The following is a 21,047-nucleotide window of genomic DNA, read 5'->3' as shown; positions in this document are numbered from 1 at the left end:
ACACAATCACCACTGCACTACCCTAAACCCTAAAACACTACCCCCAGCACGACCCCCTACGCTACCCAAACACCACTGCACTATCATAAACCCTCAAACACGACCCCCAGCATGACTCCCTACACTACACAAACACCACTGCACTACCTTAAACCCTAAATATACTACCAGCATGACCCTGCACACTACACACACACCACTGCACTACCTTAAACCCTAAAACACGACCCCCTACACTACACAAACACCTCTGTACTACACTAAACCCTAAAACACTACCCTAGTATGACCCACTACACTACACAAACACCACTACACTACCATAAACCCTAACTCTAGCCCTAGCATAACCCCCTACACAACACAAACACCACTGCCCTACCCTTAACCCTAAAACACTACCCCCAGTAGGACACCCTACACTAAAAAAACATGTGCACTATGCTAAACCCTGAAACACTACCCCCAGCAGGACCCCCTACACTTACCAAACACCACTGTGCTACCCTAGACCCTAAATCTACCCCAGAGCGACCCCCTACACTACACAAATACCACTCCACTACCCTAAGCCCTAAAACACTACCCCCAGTATGACCCCCTACACTACCCAAATACCACTGCACTACCCTAAACCCTAAAACACTACCCCCAGCATGACCCCCTACACAACACAAACACCACTGCACTACTCTAAATCCTAAAACACTACCCCCAGCAGTACCCCTACACTACCCAAACACCTCTGCACTGCCGTAAACCCTAAAACACTACCCCCAGCACGACCCCCTACATTACAAACACAACAATGCACTTCCGTAAACCCTAAAACACTACCCCCAGCAGGACCCCCTACACTACACAAACACCACTGCGCTACCCTAAACTCTAAAACACTACCACCAGCATGTCCCCCTACACAACACAAACACCACTGCACTACCCTAAACTCTAAAACACTACCCCCAGCACAACCATCTACACTACAGAAACACCACTGCACTACCCTGAAACCTAAAACACTATCCCCCAGCACAACCCCCTACACTACCCAAACACCACTGCACTACCCTAAACCCTAAAACACGACCCCCTACAATACACAAACACCACAGCCCTGCCCTAAACCCTGAAACACTATCCCAGCATGACCCCCCACACTACTCAAACATCACTGCACTACCCTAAACCCTAAAACACTACCCCCAGCATGACCGCTACACTATCCAAACACCACTGCACTACCCTAAAACACGACACTCTACACTACTCAAACACCACTACACTATCATAACCCCTAAAACACTACCACCAGCATGTCCCCCTACACTACACAAACACCACTGCACTACCCTAAACTCTAAAACACTACCCCCAGCACAACCATCTACACTACAGAAACACCACTGCACTACCCTGAAACCTAAAACACTAACCCACAGCACGACCCCCTACACTACCCAAACACCACTGCACTACCGTAAACCGTAAAACACTATCCCCAGAATGACAACCTACTCTACCCAAATACCACTGCACTACCCTCAACCCGAAATCTACCCCAGCACAACCCCGTACACTACACCTACACCACTGCACTACCCTAAAACACTTCCCCAGAACGACCCGTTACACTACACAAACACCACTGCACTAAATAAACCCTAAAACACTACCCCAGCCTGAACCACTACACTACCCAAACACCACTGCATTACACTAAACCATAAAACACTACCCCCAGCATGACCCCCTACACTACCCAAACACCACTACACTACCGTAAACCCTAAATCTACCACCAGCAAGACCCCATACACTACACACACACCACTGCACTACCTTAAACCCTAAAACATGACCCCCTACACTACACAAATACCACTACACTACCATAAACCCTAAAACACTGCCACCAGTACGCCCCCCTACACTACACAAACACCACTGCACTACCCTAAACCCTTAAACACTACCCCCAGCATGACCCCGTACACTACACAAACACCACTGCACTACCCTGAACCCTAAAACACTAACCCCAGCATGACCCCTACACTACCCAAACACCACTCCACTACCCTAAACCCGAAAACACTAATCCCCAGCACGACCCCCTACACTACCCAAACACAACTGCTCTACCTTAAACCCTAAAACACTACCCCAGCACGACCCCTACACTACCCAAACACCACTGTGCTGCCCTAAACCTTAAAAAACTACCCCCAGCACGATCCCCGACACTACACAAACACCACTGCGCTACCCTAAACCCTAAATCTTTCCCCAGCACAACCCCCTAAACTACACAAAAACCACTGCGCTACCCTAAACAATAAAAAACTTCCCCAGCACGACCCCCTACACTACACAAACACCACTGTGCTACCCTAATCCCTAAAACACTAACCCAGCACGACCCCCCACACTACCCAAACCCCACTGCGCTGCCCTAAACCCTAAAACACTACCCCAGTACGATCCCCTAAACTACCCAAATGCCGCTGCGCTGCCTTAAACCCTACACTACCCCAACACTACCCTACCCAAACACCACTGTACTGACATAAACCCTAATACACTATCCCCTACACTACTAAAAAACACTCCACTGCCCTAAACCCTAAAACACTACCCACAGCACGACCCCATACACTACACAAACACCTCTGCACTACCCTAAACCCTTAAACACTACCCCCAGCATGACCCCCTACACTAGACAAACACCACTGAGCTACCATATACCCTAAAAAACTACCCCCAGCACGACCCGTACACTACACAAACACCACTGCACTACCCTAAACCCTAAAACACTACCCCAGAATGACCCCTACACTACCCAAACACCACTGCACTACCCTAAACCCTAAAACACTACCCGGAGCATGACCCCCTACACTACCCAAACACAGCTGTGCTGCCCTAAACCTTAAAAAACGACCCCCAGCACGATCCCCTACACTACACAAACACCACTGCGCTACCCTAAACCCTATATCTTTCCCCAGTGAGGAAATATGAATTTTATGATCAGTTATGTCCCCTATCTTAGACCCCAACGGCTCCATGTACATACCACAAGTACATGTATGTTCCCTCCAGTTCTAGTTATGAAGACGCAAATACATGTGCGTCCACCGTCAACATGTCCTCTTTCAGATCCGCCATGAATGAGTCGGATATTCCGTTCCTAAGTATGAAAGGCCACCGACTTTATGTGGTTCACTTTCCACGTTTTACAATTTAGGCGAGTAGGCCCTGAATTCTGCCATCAAGCCTTTTCCTGCTTTCTGCCTCTGAAAGCTCCAGTCCGAGCCCGCATCTGTATCCATGAACTTTGTCCTACTCCCTGCGCGGCTAACAATGCCTGATCCGGCCCATTGCCTGCCAAAAACCTGTATTTCACCTTCAAGATTATCTGCTCCGCTCCTCATCCGATGCATTCCTGTCTAGTAGTTTTAGGTAAACATTCTTCCAGCTACCGAGCAAAGGGCCAGGCCTCACTGTCCTCACGCAAGTAATTCATAGCCCCTGTTACTATGGAAGATTCCTGCCCCCTCGCATCTCATGTAGACACTTAGACGCTTGTACACGCACTAACAGTCAGTATAGAATAGATTCCGTCCGAGAGACCTTTCCTTTTGGATAATACAGTTCTTTAAACATAAGATATTAGATATGATTTGGGATTAGGTTGACATGACCCCTCAGACTTCTGTCTCCACATGTAGAGCTAAATGTCAAGTCCCCTTCATCCTCTAGTTGCACGTCAATCACATTTCATGCGGCTGCGCACGCATCTCTGCCAAGTATTTCTGCTGACATTGCATGATTATTTTTATGGATCCACCCACCTGTGACATCATGTTTAATGACGTTTTTAGTTTACGCCTATGTTTACGCCTATTTTCATTACGTATGTGTAGTATTATCTGTATTATCAGCTGTTACGCCTCCTGCATCTGTCTTAATGTAATGCTTTTTATATAAATATCTTTACTTGTCAATAATGTATTGCCTTCCCTTCCTGAACCCTCGCGGTGATGGAATTTGATGCCTATGGTTCGAACCATAATTCCTTTATAGAGGAATAAAGCCTTTCAGAACCTCTAATACCACGGATTCTGCCTCTTATTTATACTGAGTTATTCTTACTAGACTTTACCGCATAAAAAATAGTACCGGTAATAAAATATTTACCACATAAATTGGCGCCCGAACAGGGACACTTTCTCATCTCACGCGCCGGAGGTGCGTTGCAGGCCCGGTCTCCTGCCACAGCTGGACGGACAAAAACGCGTACCTGCAGGATTTCCTGTATCTCCCTCCGGCCAAGCGGGGGTGACTGAGGCTGCGATCAACACCCAGACGAGGCGGTGAGAAGTGCGAAGTATCCCGACCAGAGCCTAGCTGAGAGAGCAAGATCCGAGGTATACAGAGGCCCACCAGGTTCCGAAGTTCCGAGTCGAGTCGAGTCCAGTCCGGTCCAGTTCAGTTCAGTTCCGAGGCCTTCCGTTCCGTGCTACCCGGTGAGTACCGTTGCCGGGGAGGCATTCAGACGTGCACATAGGTTGTGCCGGTCAAGACGGGTTTGGGTACACAAATCCGGTCTGCACTGTTTCAGCAGTGTATCTGTACTGTTTAGCAGTATATCTAGTATGTCTTGCATATAAATCAGTATTATCTAGTATTAGTATTATGTCAGTAACTAGTTTCCTATTAGTTATCATTGTTCGTTAACTGTTAAATGTTAAATGTTTCAATACGTTCTACATATTGTGGTGTGAATGATTGTTCATTATTGTGTTTATTGTATTAAGTGTGTTCAAGATTAAGTAAATAGGGTCTAAAAATGCCGCTCTTTTCAAAATTAAGACAGATCAAAACCAGAAAAGGGGTACTCGAAGAAGCTGTTCCCATTCCACCTAGGGACACTCCAGGGTACTTTATGTATCATAAACATGGCCTAGATGCCGTATTATTTCTTGATTTATGGGTGGACTACACCAAAGATTTACCAGAAAGTCAGAGATGGCCCGCAGCTGGGACCTGGGATGCAGATTGCATCATGAGAGTAGAAGAAGTATTATGGAAAAATAAAGCCAGACAGTCACAGAAAGATGCCATTGAATTATGGCGTAAAGAATCATACAGACGTACAGAAAAAGCGCTCAGACAGGAAGAGAAAAGTAGGGAGAATTCAAATAAAGCCCGAGAAAATATATTAATTAAGGAAGGTACCCGAGTAAAAGCAGAACAAGTAGATAGACAACGAAACACTCTTATGAATGTTATGTATCCTCTTCTGGCCGAAGGGTTATCCCAGGCCACCCCGGAAATACCGAAAGACTTGACGCCTCCATTACTCCCGATAAAAGCACATCCCAAAACAGCAAAAGACGTTTTCCTTTCTTCCTACTTAGATGATGTAGCTCCTGAATATGCTAATGCTCCGCCACACACGCCGCCCACCGATGGTGCTCAACGCCAAGATCATCCGTCTGTACCTCCGCAATAACAAACTCCTACGCACATTCCAATAGGCCCATCTGTTTCTACCGCTTTTCCTACATCTACAGTTTTTATCTTACATCCAACAAATCCTTTCGTGCCTAGCACCTCAGACGGTGCGACAGGAGGTACGACAGAAATTTTTGCCACGCCACCCCGAGGAAATAAATTATCCCTTAGAGATTTAGCGTACGAACGTACACCCCAACTAGCAACTTCCGACATGTTTAAAGAGCATCTAGTGGATTGTAGATATGATCCTGTGCCCGGTAGACGGGACGGTATGCTGCTGTCATCACTACGTATACGACGAACTTCAAGGTATTTAGCGACGCTACCAGGAATGGTGGCACATTTAGATAATATATACCACTTTGTCCACTCAGGGCGAGGCCCTGAAAGTATTGACGAAGCCATGGAATACCAGAAAGTGGATGTACCAGTATGCACAAACTGATTATCCCGATTATCAGCGATACACATGAAATAGCCTAGAGAGGGAAGTTGGCTTACCCCTTATTGAGGTTCCAGTAGATCAAGAGGGACCTTATGTACACAGTGAACTATTAGGGGAAGACAGAAAGTTTTTACTTGATACAGGGGCAAGCAGAACAACTATACGACGCAGTGAAGTTCCAGGGGCACCCCTCTCAGGCTCACAGAATGTTTCCCTTGGATTCTCAGGAAAGCCTATCATTAATGAAGTATCGCAACCCCTACCACTTACGGTTGGTCCATTGACACGAACTACAGATTTATTGCTTACTAAATCATGTCCAGAAAACTTGTTAGGTATAAAAACATTGAAAGCTCTAGGAGCTATAATATGTTGTTCTCCGGATGGAGTACGATTATTTTTACGTGACTTCAAAGGTCACTACGTGTCCAGAGACATGGATCACCGGCTGCAGAATTTACCTACACATTTATGGGCACAAGGCCCCACTGATGTTGGTTGCATGAACATTACACCATATCGAGTTACACTAAAAACAGGAGTGGTATTACCACGAATGCGACAATACAAGTTACCACCAGATGCTGTTGTGGCTTTACTGCAAATCATTGACGAGCTCATTGGACAAGGAGTGGTTGTGGAAACCGACTCCAATGTATGTAATTCACCGATAATTCCGATTCTTAAAAGAACGGATCCAAAAGCACCACCAGTATATCGATTAGTTATTGATCTGCGCGAATTAAATAAATGTATTGTACCACAATACCCTGTGGTCCCAGATATCTCTCCATTATTAACAGCTATTGATTCAGAAGCAACGTTCTTTACTGTAATTGATCTCAAAAACGCCTTCTTTAGCGTCCCAATAGATTCGGAAAGTCAATATTTGTTCGGATTCAGTTTAAATGGACGTAGTTTTAAATTCACACGCGCTCCTCAAGGATTCACAGAAAGCCCCAGCATCTATAGCCAAGCACTGAAACGAGAACTTGACAGTATCCACATGCCAGTTAATACTGCCCTGCTTCAATATGTCGATGATCTTCTGATCACCGCCCGAAGCGAACCTGAATGTGAACAAGCATCACTGATGGTTTTACAGTTTCTAGCCGAAAAGGGGCACAAGGTGTCCCCTTCTAAGCTGCAATTCTGTGTCCAGCAAGTTGTTTACCTTGGACACTTGCTGTCCAAGGAGGGAAGACAGCTTACACCCGACCGCATCCAGTTAATTGCCAACATGCCACCACCTAAGACACAAAAGGAGGTGCGGGCTTTTATAGGTCTCACTTCATACTGTAGGCAGTGGATCCCTCAATATGCATTTCTAGCAAAACCACTCATTCAGTTGACAACACAGGAGGCAGCCACATCGACTGTCCTCCCTTGGACTCAAGAACATACGCAAACCTTTGAAAGCTTAAAGAAAGCTTTATGCCAAGCACCTGTTTTAACAACACCATGTTACAGTAAGCCTTTTACACTCTTTGTTACAGAACGCGAAGGTACTGCCTTGTCAGTACTCACTCAGGAACAAGCAGGATCACACAAACCATGTGCTTATTTTTCTAGTACATTAGATCCCGTAGCTCAGGCTCTTCCTGCGTGCCTGAAATCAGTGGCAGCAACAGCTTTAGCAATCAGACAAAGCGATGCCATAGTGTTAGGACATCAATTGACAGTACAAGTACCACACGCAGTAGAGGTTCTCTTGAACCGCACACAAACCCAACACTTGACTATAGCAAGACTCACCGGTTATGAATTAACATTGTTTCAGCCACACATAGAAATCAGACGTTGTAATACATTAAATCCTGCCACACTTTTGCCAGTAAATGGAACAGATCCATTAGCACATGATTGTATTGAAGTCATTACCATCACGACGAAACCCAGACAAGACTTGACAGATATTCCTTTATCAGATCCGGACCTGACATTGTATGTAGATGGTTCATGTATGAGAACAAGTACAGGAGAGTTAGTGGCCGCTTACGCAGTCACAACAGACACTGAAGTCATTGAAACCAATTGTATTAACACTTTGTCAGCTCAAGCAGCAGAGCTCATCGCTCTGACACAAGCCTGTATTCAAGCCAAAAATAAGAAAGTCAACATATACACAGATTCACGTTATGCATTCGGAGTCGTCCATGACTTCGGCGTACTGTGGCGAGAGAGAGGTTATTTAACTTCTCACGGTGCCCACATCCAACACGGACCCCTCATTCAAGCCCTATTAGACGCAATTCATCTACCTACTGCAATATCGATTATGAAATGCAAAGCCCATACAAAAGTTACCGACATCATTTCTCAGGGTAACGACCTAGCTGACAGAACAGCTAAACAGACTGCTCAGAATCAGACTCATACAACAGACACGACAAAGACAATAGTCCCGACACCAACACATTGCATGACAGTTAAGGATCCCGCCCTTGATGTAATTGACATACAGACACATGCTACACCAGAAGAAATAAAGAAATGGACTGAATTAGGAGGGATCCAAACGGATCAAGGATGGATGACGAAGGGAAAATCTATATGGTGTCTTCCCGATTCCATGGTTCAAGTCATCATTAACACAATACATAGTCCAGCACACCTAGGAGAAAAAGCTATGCTAGACAGCATTCAACACATTTGGTTCAACAAACACTTGCGAGCAGCAGCCAAACAGAAAGTACGTACCTGTATGATATGTTGTCAGTTTAATCCAGGTAAAAGCATTCCCGTAGAACAGGGTGGATTTCAACCTCCCGAACACGCTTTTGAAGTCCTCCAGATGGATTATATCCAGATGGAACGATGTCGAGGATTCAAATATGTTCTCGTAGTTGTTTGTGCTCTTTCCCGTTGGACAGAAGCCTACCCGGTTTCAGATTACACTGCCCCGACTACTGCCAAACAGTTAGTTCGAGAATTCTTCCCACGGTACGGTTTACCACGTGTTGTATACTCAGATAACGGCCAGCCATTCTCATCCGAACTGATGAAACACGTTTCACTCTTATTAGGTTATCAATGGAAATTTCACTGTGTCCGACATCCCGAGGCAGCAGGTCTTGTGGAACGTCATAATCAAACTCTGAAAATTAGATTGTCCAAAATATGTAGAGAAAAAGGTGTCGATTGGATAGTAGCCTTACCAGTTGCGCTCTTTTACATGAGAATGGTAGCACATTCTCGAACAGGGCTATCCCCTTATGAGGTGATCTTCGGTAGACCACCAAATATGTGGGGGACGCCTATACCTCGTAAAATCACTGATGTTGACTGTAATATGCTGACAGATTACCTGGCTTCCTTGATGTCTGCACTACAATCTTGTCGTTCACAGGTAGCTGCAGCTTTTCCCGATAACACTGAGGTGAAGCCCCATGACGTGGTTCCAGGTGATCTGGTTCTTGTGAGGAATTTTGACCGGAAGACCCAGCTGGAGCCCAGGTGGAAGTCGCCCAAACTCGTATTGCTGACTACAAGGACAGCCGTGAAGATTGAGGGACGTAAAGGGTGGTTGCACTCGAGCCATATCAAGAAATTTTATGGACTACCGTCCGATGTGAACACTCAGCCCTGTATTCCCTCACAGACAGACTCAAAGCTCCCCTTGGTTGAAAGGTCGGGGAACGAACTCTATAAACTGAAACTCAGGTCTAGCAAGTCAGACAATTTGATTGTTTAAGTCCTCTCCAAGGTGAATCGGTTGAATTTGTCTCTGACATGTATCCTCTGGACCGAAATAGAGAAAAAAATAGACAGATACAGCTTAAAAAACATGCGTACTGTAAATCGCTTCGTAGTCACTGCATAATGACATTATTAATTTTGTTTTTTCTAAGTCTTCTGATCATCATTTCTAGTGTATTGCTACATATGTATTACCCTATTTCTAAGCGTGCTTACAATACTACTGCTGAACATTCTTTTAGCGAATTACCTCCGCATGAGTTGTCTTATAGATTTGCGCTGCGCAACAACACTTTTATTAGTATGCTACATCATTCCCATCAGACCAGCAATGCTACCAATTGTTGGATATGTGGCCGACTCCCTCCCTATCAGAACTATAAGGGAGTTTTGCCTCTCTTTCCGTATCCGTTCACACACAATGGCTCCTGTGGAGCATGGTTTAGTTTGATTAATTCCCTAGATTCAAATTCCGTAGTTTATCAAGACAACTGGGTATGGGGAAACCTAAACCTAGTTTTGCTTAAAGTCTGCTACCCTAACAAGGAGGGACTTCCCAAAAGAACAGGAACTGATCTAGAAAATGAAGTATATGGATTAGGTAACTTTACGCTTAACCTCATGATTCTGAATGTTGAATCCGAAGCTACACCAATCTTGCCCGCTATGTCAGTATTTCCAGTTAAAGGTGAATTATGTGTAAGAAAGAATGGTTCCATACACCTGGGCCATAGTAAATGTACCACTGTGATAAAATTCAGTGATCAAGGCAAGTCTACATTCAGAGCTTCTCGTCATTCCTACTTCATATGTGGCCAGACTGCATATATACGTTTACCTCTAGATTGGGATGGTACCTGTTACATAGCATTCCTTCTGCCACCTGTTTTCCTAGCCCCTCCTGACTATCACAGGAATACCCATTTAGTACACAATAGACAGCAGAGAGATCTCCCGATTGTCGATTACACTGAAACGGCATGGGAGCAATACACAGATTTCAATAAAGGTTTCTTTCCCTATATAGGTACAGTCACTAATAGTAAACTGATACGTAGATTAACTAGAACCCTTGAAGCAGTAGTGAATGAGACTACTTCCGCCCTAGGCAATTTAACAGAGGAGCAGTCTGCAATGCGGATTGTTGTTCTTCAAAATCGTCTTGTCCTTGACGTCATTCTGGCCGATAGGGGCGGAGCTTGTAGGGTCATCGGATCAAGTTGCTGTGTTTTCATACCAGAAAACTCGCCGTCAGTATATAAAGCCATAACTCGCCTTCATAAGATTATAAGCCAGATACACCAGAGTCCAGGTACCTGGACTTGGTCCGGTTGGTTCTGGAGCGTGTTGTCAGCCTGGGGATGGAGGATTCTATCCTTCCTAGGTATTGGCTTTCTCATACTATTCAGTTGCTGCTTATGTCTACAATGTGGGCCAGCGATTTGTGGTCTGTGTGCCACATCGTGTATCCCGCCTTCAAGTTTTCGCTCAAGATCCCGGAAGAAAAAAGAAGAACAAATGATGCTATATGAACAGATTGATGGATTGATGAAGATCGATATCTCCTGAGGGTCCGTAGGGGACAAGGAGGGAATGAGGAAATATGAATTTTATGATCAGTTATGTCCCCTATCTTAGACCCCAACGGCTCCATGTACATACCACAAGTACATGTATGTTCCCTCCAGTTCTAGTTATGAAGACGCAAATACATGTGCGTCCACCGTCAACATGTCCTCTTTCAGATCCGCCATGAATGAGTCGGATATTCCGTTCCTAAGTATGAAAGGCCACCGACTTTATGTGGTTCACTTTCCACGTTTTACAATTTAGGCGAGTAGGCCCTGAATTCTGCCATCAAGCCTTTTCCTGCTTTCTGCCTCTGAAAGCTCCAGTCCGAGCCCGCATCTGTATCCAAACTTTGTCCTACTCCCTGCGCGGCTAACAATGCCTGATCCGGCCCGTTGCCTGCCAAAAAACTGTATTTCACCTTCAAGATTATCTGCTCCGCTCCTCATCCGATGCATTCCTGTCTAGTAGTTTTAGGTAAACATTCTTCCAGCTACCGAGCAAAGGACCAGGCCTCACTGTCCTCACGCAAGTAATTCATAGCCCCTGTTACTATGGAAGATTCCTGCCCCCTCGCATCTCATGTAGACACTTAGACGCTTGTACACGCACTAACAGTCAGTATAGAATAGATTCCATCCGAGAGACCTTTCCTTTTGGATAATACAGTTCTTTAAACATAAGATATTAGATATGATTTGGGATTAGGTTGACATGACCCCTCAGACTTCTGTCTCCACATGTAGAGCTAAATGTCAAGTCCCCTTCATCCTCTAGTTGCACGTCAATCACATGTCATGCGGCTGCGCACGCATCTCTGCCAAGTATTTCTGCTGACATTGCAGGATTCTTTTTATGGATCCACCCACCTGTGACATCATGTTTAATGATGTTTTTAGTTTACGCCTATGTTTACGCCTATTTTCATTACGTATGTGTAGTATTATCTGTATTATCAGCTGTTACGCCTCCTGCATCTGTCTTAATGTAATGCTTTTTATATAAATATCTTTACTTGTCAATAATGTATTGCCTTCCCTTCCTGAACCCTCGCGGTGATGGAATTTGATGCCTATGGTTCGAACCATAATTCCTTTATAGAGGAATAAAGCCTTTCAGAACCTCTAATACCACGGATTCTGCCTCTTATTTATACTGAGTTATTCTTACTAGACTTTACCGCATAAAAAATAGTACCGGTAATAAAATATTTACCACACCAGTACAACCCCCTAAACTACACAAAAACAACTGCGCTACCCTAAACCCCAAAAAACTTCCCCAGCACGACCCCCTACACTACACAAACACCACTGCGCTACCCTAAACACTAAAACACTAACCCAGCACAACCCCCTACACTACCCAAACCCCACTGCGCTGCCCTTAATCCTAAAACACTACCCCAGTACGATCCCCTAAACTACCCAAATACCGCTGCGCTGCCTTAAACCCTACACTACCCCCAGCACTACCCTACCCAAACACCACTGTACTGCCATAAACCCTAAAAACACTATCCCCTACACTACCAAAAAACACTCCACTGCCCTAAACTCTAAAACAATACCCCGAGCACGACCTCCTACACTACCCAAAAACCACTGCACTACCCTAAGCCCTAAATTGATTCCCAGCACGACCCCATACACTACACAAACACCACTGCACTACCCTAAACCCTAAAACACTACCTCAGCACAACCTACTATGTTACAAAACACCACTGCACTACCTTTAACCCTAAAAAACTACCCCCAGCAGAACCCCCTACACTACACAAATACCACTGCGCTACCCCAAAACCCTAAATCACTACCCCCAGCAGGACCCCCTACACGACACAAACACCACTGCGCTACCCTAAACCCTAAAACACTACTCCCAGCAGGACACCCTACACTAAAAAAACACAAGTGCGCTACGCTAAACCCTAAAACACTACCCCCAGCAGGACCCCCTACATTAACCAAACACCAAGGCGCTACCCTAAACCCTAAATCTACCCCAGCACGACCCCTACACAAACACCACTGAGCTATCTTATACTCTAAAACACTACCCCCAGCATGACCCCCTACACTACACAAACACCACTGCACTACCCTAAAAACTAAAACACTACCCCCAGCAAGACCCCCTACACTACACGAACACCACTGCACTACCCTGCAACCTAAAACACTAACCCCCAGCAAGACCCCTACAGTACCCAAACACCACAGCACTACCCTAAACCCTATAACACTACCCCCAGCACTACCCCCTACACTACACAAACACCACTGCAGTACCCTAAACCCAAAATCTACCCCCAGCACGACCCCGTACACTACACAAACACCACTCCACTACCATAAAACACTACCCCCAGCACAACCCCCTACAGTACACAAACACCACTGCACTACCCTAAACCCTAAAACACTAGCCCCAGCACGACCCCCTACACTACACAAACACCACTGCACTCCACTAAACCCTACAACACTGCCACAGAACGACCAACTACACTACCCAAACACCACTGCACTACCCTAAACCCTAAAACACGACCCCCAGCATGACCCCCTACACTACACAAACACCACTGCACTACCTTAAACCCTAAATCTACTACCAGCATGACCCCGTACACTACACACACACCACTGCACTACCTTAAACCCTAAAAGACGACCCCCTACACTACACAAACACCTCTTCACTACACTAAACCCTAAAACACTACCCCAGCACGACCCACTACACTACACAAACACCACTACACTACACTACCCTAAACCCTAACTCTAGCCCCAGCAAACCCCCTACACAACACAAACACCACTGCACTACCCTAAATCCTAAAACACTACCCCAGCAGTACCCCCTTGTAGGAAGGTGGATATCTGACTATGGTTACCCCCAAATTTTTGCCTAGTGTCTAGCTGGTTTTTCGACTTAGTTGGCCTGAGATCCTGCCATTCAGGCTCTCAGGCTATCTGCTCTCTCTGTAAAATGGACTCCATGTACCCTAGGTACATACCCAATTGGTTGGATCACCCTGTCAGCCCCTGTACCAGTGTACACTAGGTACCCAGGGCATTGGTGTATCCAAGGCCTGCCAGGGGCTGAAGCATGTATTATGCCACCCCAGGCTTGGCCTAACAATCTGACACAACTGGCTGATCACTCAGCTGGGGTAAGTTGGTGTAATCACCTCTTACTTAGGTGTAGTATACCTATACCTAAACTTAAATGGGACACCTGGTAACCTATAAGTCACTCCTATGGCAGGCCTTAACAATCCTGAAGGCAGAGTGCTTGGTTCCATGTGAGATGGTGCTCTGGCATGAGCTGAGCCTGTCTGCAGTGGTCGGAACAACTTCCTTCTACTGTTTCCAGATATCGTCATACCATATACTCTTAAGTGCATTATGAACCTCGCGGTTAAATGCTATCTTTGGTTTGGCTTTATCAAAACATGTCGAGTAAGGTGTCATACGAATTGGAATACTAACCCCTCGCCAATTCTGGCGACGGGGTTAGCATTCCACCCTTCTAGAGGGACACGACATGTACAGTACCTGAAACCCGGGTAAAATCAGACATAGCCTCAGCTCCACAAAATGGATGCTGCCACCACAGACACAAGTCTGCCCTCCTGCTGCTGGGAGTCCTTCCAGCTTGGGAGGTGTGGACAAAGGGTTTCCTGCCAGGGGAGGTGCGTGCACCACCCCAGACAGGATTTTGTGTATTGGTCAGGTAGGGCTTGAAAGAAACCAGACATGCCTGTGGCTCACAAGGAGCCTCGGTGCATATGCCAGTTCAAACCGGTCCTGGGGCACACCAGTCCCGGGCCTGGGGCGAGCTGGACAAAGGATTGGGGGTGTAACCACCCCCCTTCCTGGTCCCACCCTTAGGGAGGGACCTAGCAGGTAGTCCGGCCCCTAGAATCCGCTTAAAGGTAGGAGCTGTGTCCTAAGACTTCAGACATCCTGGAATCAACTTGAAACTAAGAAGAAGACGGGAACTTCGACATTCTGCTGCACAGAAGACTGAAGAAAATCTCCCCTGTGGTCAGGGAGTGACCACCTTGCTAACGCAAGCACCATCCAGCGAATCACCGTCTGCTTTGCCGCCGCCTCCCGCCGGAGCCCGAGCCCAGAGACTGACAAGACCTGGACCTCCAGACCTCTCACCGCCCGATCCACAGTCCCTGAAAAGAGGAGACCCGTGGAGGCACCGAGACACGTGGAGCCAGCCATCTTGAAACGACTACGACAAGCTGACCAGTGCAACAACCGAGGCTCCCTCCAAGTTGTGCTTTGGGTCCTGAGAAGCCCAACCCTCGAGCAGCATCTGCACCAAAGGTGAGCCCTCCAGCATCTCCACGATCTGCGTGGGGCCCTTCTGCATTTTGCCACTCGACGCGCCTAACCGGTTGCTGGCCCGCTGGCTAGTGGCCATCTTGGCGACGAAATCTACGACAAACACCGCTGGTCTGGTTGCTCCAGACTGGCCCTTGCTCCCCTCCAAAGGAGCAATCCCTCTGACCTTGCTGGTCAGAACCAACAGCTGATTTCCGAATCCTCCTGCAATTGCTTTTGCCAAGGCTTGTTTGCTTCGATCAAGTCGCCGACACCGCCGACAGCGAGAGCCTGCGTGGGACAGCTCGTGAGCCGACTCCTGGACGTCGTCGACCTTCAGGGACCACGTGGCTGCGGAGACAAGCTACCCCTCATCACCTGTTTGCACCCGACATCGCCTGGTACCCACCTGGTGCCACGCTGGTCACTGGCTAGTGACTGTGAACACTGTCCCCTCTGCTTACAGGTCTTCAACATCTCCGATCCACTCTTGGATCCACTGCATCTCTTCCCGACCGACCGCCTGCAGCATCTTTGTCCCAGGCTCAACGGAACAGATAGAAGAAACCCGACGCACTTTGAGGCCTATGCACCCGCTTCCTGTGGGTGAGGTAAAGCTGGTACTCCGGTGCCCATGTGTAGTAATACATCTCTAGTGCCTGTGTTCCAAATCTTAAGTTCCTAGGTCATCCGGAAGATTCCTTTTGCAGTAACTTTGTACTTTTTACGCACCCATTGAAACCTATGGGAGCACGCGTGTGACTATTTGCTCTGCACACGCCACCCGTGGACCTCCTGGTCACTAACTGACGTTAGCTCCTTGTAGGCCCAGCGATTCCAGAGGCCCTAGGCCTTTTCCCTTTTCTGTTCGTGGTACTTATACCACTATTTTAGTATATGGTTTGAGTGGCCACCAGGGCCTATCCATATAAAGTGCAACTTCTGTGTATTCTGTGATAATCTTGTTTGACGATTTGTGCTCCTGTGCTCATAAAGAGACTAGGGGTTACTTTGATAAATAAATACATATATATTTTGAATATATATCTGTGTGGCGTCCTTTCATTGGTATAAAAGGGGGTTACTATTGGTAAAACAGCTTGCTTAACACGCTTCACGAGTTTAGCCTCAAAGACTGCTTAGCCTACGCTACCACTAGGGCAGCTAGTCCAAAAAGGTTGACTTACAACCACACCATAAGGGTTGCTTGGCATGGTACAAGGTGGTCACTAGAACTAGTGAACAGCATATACCAGGCCAACTTCTCACATTGGTGAGCAGCGGTTGGATTTGAGCTTGCTGTGTTTTACCATTGTAATCTCTTGGTTACCAATTGAAAGATCACATAGGTACCTGTAGGTACATATAAAACAAGATTAGATATACATAAGTTCTACTGAACTTAGTTGTTGTAGAGCAAAGGGAGTAGCACACCCTGACTACAACTACTAGATAGGTTTAGTAGGTAAACACAAGTGTAGGTAGATTGCAACACATCCACCCACACTTAAGAGCAATGGCCGGGGCAGAGGGGTCCACTGTACCCATCTCTGTTGAGAGTGACCCCCAGAGGGCACCATCCAGCTTTGCTACCCTTAATCAGAATGAGCTCAGGCATTTGGCAACTCTTAGAGGCCTTAAACAGCCCAAGAACCCAAACTCTGCTGAGCTCAGAGAACTCTTACAGAATGATGAGAATCAGAGAGAACTCAGGAAAGCTTCCCAGTTAGCCCCCTTAGGGTCAGGAACAGGAGGCCCCCCTTCTGAAGATGCCACAGAGGTACCCCCTTCCAATAGTCACCCCTTAGATGGGATGCCTACCACAGAGGAAGAAAGTGATGGGGATACAGATGTGAGTGGGGATGAAGGGAGAACTAGCCCAGTGCCAAGTGTTATACTTGGCCCAGCTAAACTAAGGCTGTTGGGGACTGACAGTGGGTTCACCCCATTGGATCTCCCCAGTGGACTTAACACAGGGCTTGGAAGGCAAAGGAATCGCTCAGGTGACTCCAATGCTTCCCATGGCTCTAGAGGCTCTCAAGGTCACTCCAGAAGGAGACTGACCACCCCTCAGAGGAGGGAACATGAGGCCAGAATGCAGGAAGCCCAGCTGAGGATCAGGAAGCAGGAGCTAGAAGTAGCCCTGATGGAAGAAAAACTGAACAAGGCTAGGCAGCCTAGAGAGAGTGGGTCTATACCCACTGGTGGCAGCAATGTCCCTAGGGACAAAGATAGGGTCTTTGACAATAGGAACCTGTCCAAGATTGTGCCCCCCTACAAAAGTGGGGATGACATCCACAAATGGATGACTGCTCTTGAGAGAGCCTGCAAAGTGCAGCAGGTTCCTGAAGACCAGTGGGCAGCAATCTTATGGCTCTCCTTTGAGGGGAGAGGCAGAGATAGACTCCTCACTGTTAGAGAAGAGGATGTCAGAAATTACAGAGTCCTGAAGAGTGTCCTAGTTGATGGGTTAGGCTTAACCACTGAACAGTACAGGTTAATGTTCAGAGACACCCAGAAGACACAGACTCAGGACTGGTCTGAATATGTGGAATGTGCCACTAAGGCTTTGGAGGGTTGGTTGCTGGGAAGTAAGGTGTCTGATTATACAGGATTGTACAATTTGATGATGAGAGAGCAGATTTTAAGTAATTGTCAAAACCAGCTTCTCCATCAACACCTGGTAGACTCAGATTTGACCTCTCCCCAAGAATTGGGAAAGAGGGCAGATAAATGGGTCAGGACCAGGATCAGGCCTAAAAACCAGGGTGGTGACCAAAAGAAAGATACCACCAAGCCTCAAGAGAAGGGTGGGGATAAAGAAAAAGAGAAACCTTCCTCAGGGCCCCAAAACTCCACACAGGGTGGTGGGTCCCAAGCTCCCTCCTCTACCACAGCTAAAAAGCCCTACTGCCATGAGTGTAAAACTCCTGGGCATTGGAAAACTGACAGCGGTTGCCCAAGGGCTAAAAACAAAACTGTTCCTCCAATTACTCCTGTCACACCACCTATTACTGTCAGCAGTAATCCCCCAGGTGGTGGGAGTGCCCCCAGAAATCTGGGTGGGTTTACTTGGGGAACACAGGGGGACCCTGGCTTAGCCAATTCCCCTACAGCAACCACTCTTGTCTGTGATGGTGGCATGGGGTTTGCCAACTTCACTGCCTGTCCCAACACTTTGGGTAGGTACAGACAGGAGCCCTACATCAATGGTACAAAAGCTGAGGCCTACAGAGACACTGGGGCTAGCATCACAATGGTGGCCCATTGGCTAGTTCCCTCTGAGCAGCTTTTGCCCGGTTTCTCCTACCAGGTGACTAACATTGATGGCAAACAGAACAGTCATCCCATGGCAGAGGTATGTCTCAGCTGGGGAGGGGTCACTGGCCCTAAAAGGGTAGCAGTGTCCCCAACCTTGCCTGTAGACTGCTTACTGGGGAATGACTTAGAACTCTCAGCTTGGGCTGGAGTTGAACAAGACACCCATTCTAAAATGGTAGGCCTTTCACAAAAGGGTAGGGGGGTTGTGCCATTCACAACCCCTGTCCAAATAGATTTCCTCCCTGAAAAGGTTGGAAGGGCAGTGGTAGCCACAGCCCAGGCACAGACAGACTTCCCTGTAGGGACTGGCAGAGCTGTGACAGTCACAGCTCAAACACAAACTGAGTGCCCCCCTGAAAAGGTTGGCAAGGCTGTAATGGTCTCAGCCTATACTCAGACTGACATAGGTGTAGTGAAGCCTGAAACAATGGATCACTCCACACAAACTGAGAGTAGTGGGGAGGAAGAAAAGTCTCCCTCTCCCCAGACATTAGGAAAAGGTCAGCCTCCTCAGGGATCTGACCTCACCCCTTGTGAAGGAACTGCCCCAGAGGTAGCCAGGCCTGGCCTGGCAGAGCCTCTGATGTCAGTGGCCCCTTCCAAGGTGGGATCCAGTCTGGTGCAGGTAGCCTGCCTCTCTCTACCCTGCCTCAGTCAGCCCAGGGCTGCAGAGGTCAGGGAGGCCAGTGGACCCCCAGAGGGCCCCTGTCCACAAGAACCCCCCCATCAAAAGAATGAGGATTGCCTGGCTAGTAGCCCTAGTCAGGTGATGGGTAAAAACATTCCTGAGGGATCTCCTTTACAGGTAGTTAGGGACCTCCCCCAGGGGGATTCTGTTGGGCACAGGCAAACATGGGACCTTAGGGCCCCAAACCTGACCTGTCCCTCCAGTAAGCCCACAAAAGGGACCCAGCCTCCAGCTTTAGGTAGCCAGAGGCTGACCCTGAGAGCACAGTGCAACTCAGTTAAAGAAAGAAAGGCATCCATGGTGGAGGATGATTGGAGGAAGCTGAGGCCTCACTTTGAGGACACTCACTTCAGTACTCCATCTCAACACCAGCCTTTTACTTTGCCAAGACACACCACAGGTAGAGATTCCCTATGGTGGAGACCCTCTGATACCCTTAGGGTGAGGGATTGCTTAGTGGACCATGAGACAGGGGGTAACCATGCCAGTGCTGGTTCCTCCTTATATGGCCACTTGGGCAATATAGGCTTACCTGGTCAAGGTCAGCCTTATCTCCCTTCGTTTGGGGGGGGGTTGTGTAGGAAGGTGGATATCTGACTATGGTTACCCCCAAATTTTTGCCTAGTGTCTAGCTGGTTTTTCGACTTAGTTGGCCTGAGATCCTGCCATTCAGGCTCTCAGGCTATCTGCTCTCTCTGTAAAATGGACTCCATGTACCCTAGGTACATACCCAATTGGTTGGATCACCCTGTCAGCCCCTGTACCAGTGTACACTAGGTACCCAGGGCATTGGTGTATCCAAGGCCTGCCAGGGGCTGAAGCATGTATTATGCCACCCCAGGCTTGGCCTAACAATCTGACACAACTGGCTGATCACTCAGCTGGGGTAAGTTGGTGTAATCACCTCTTACTTAGGTGTAGTATACCTATACCTAAACTTAAATGGGACACCTGGTAACCTATAAGTCACTCCTATGGCAGGCCTTAACAATCCTGAAGGCAGAGTGCTTGGTTCCATGTGAGATGGTGCTCTGGCATGAGCTGAGCCTGTCTGCAGTGGTCGGAACAACTTCCTTCTACTGTTTCCAGATATCGTCATACCATATACTCTTAAGTGCATTATGAACCTCGCGGTTAAATGCTATCTTTGGTTTGGCTTTATCAAAACATGTCGAGTAAGGTGTCATACGAATTGGAATACTAACCCCTCGCCAATTCTGGCGACGGGGTTAGCATTCCACCCTTCTAGAGGGACACGACATGTACAGTACCTGAAACCCGGGTAAAATCAGACATAGCCTCAGCTCCACAAAATGGATGCTGCCACCACAGACACAAGTCTGCCCTCCTGCTGCTGGGAGTCCTTCCAGCTTGGGAGGTGTGGACAAAGGGTTTCCTGCCAGGGGAGGTGCGTGCACCACCCCAGACAGGATTTTGTGTA

The sequence above is a fragment of the Triturus cristatus genome, chromosome 1_1 (genome assembly GCF_964204655.1).
Source record: "Triturus cristatus chromosome 1_1, aTriCri1.1, whole genome shotgun sequence".
NCBI classification, from domain to species: domain Eukaryota; kingdom Metazoa; phylum Chordata; class Amphibia; order Caudata; family Salamandridae; genus Triturus; species Triturus cristatus.
This window is presented reverse-complemented; position numbering follows the sequence as displayed.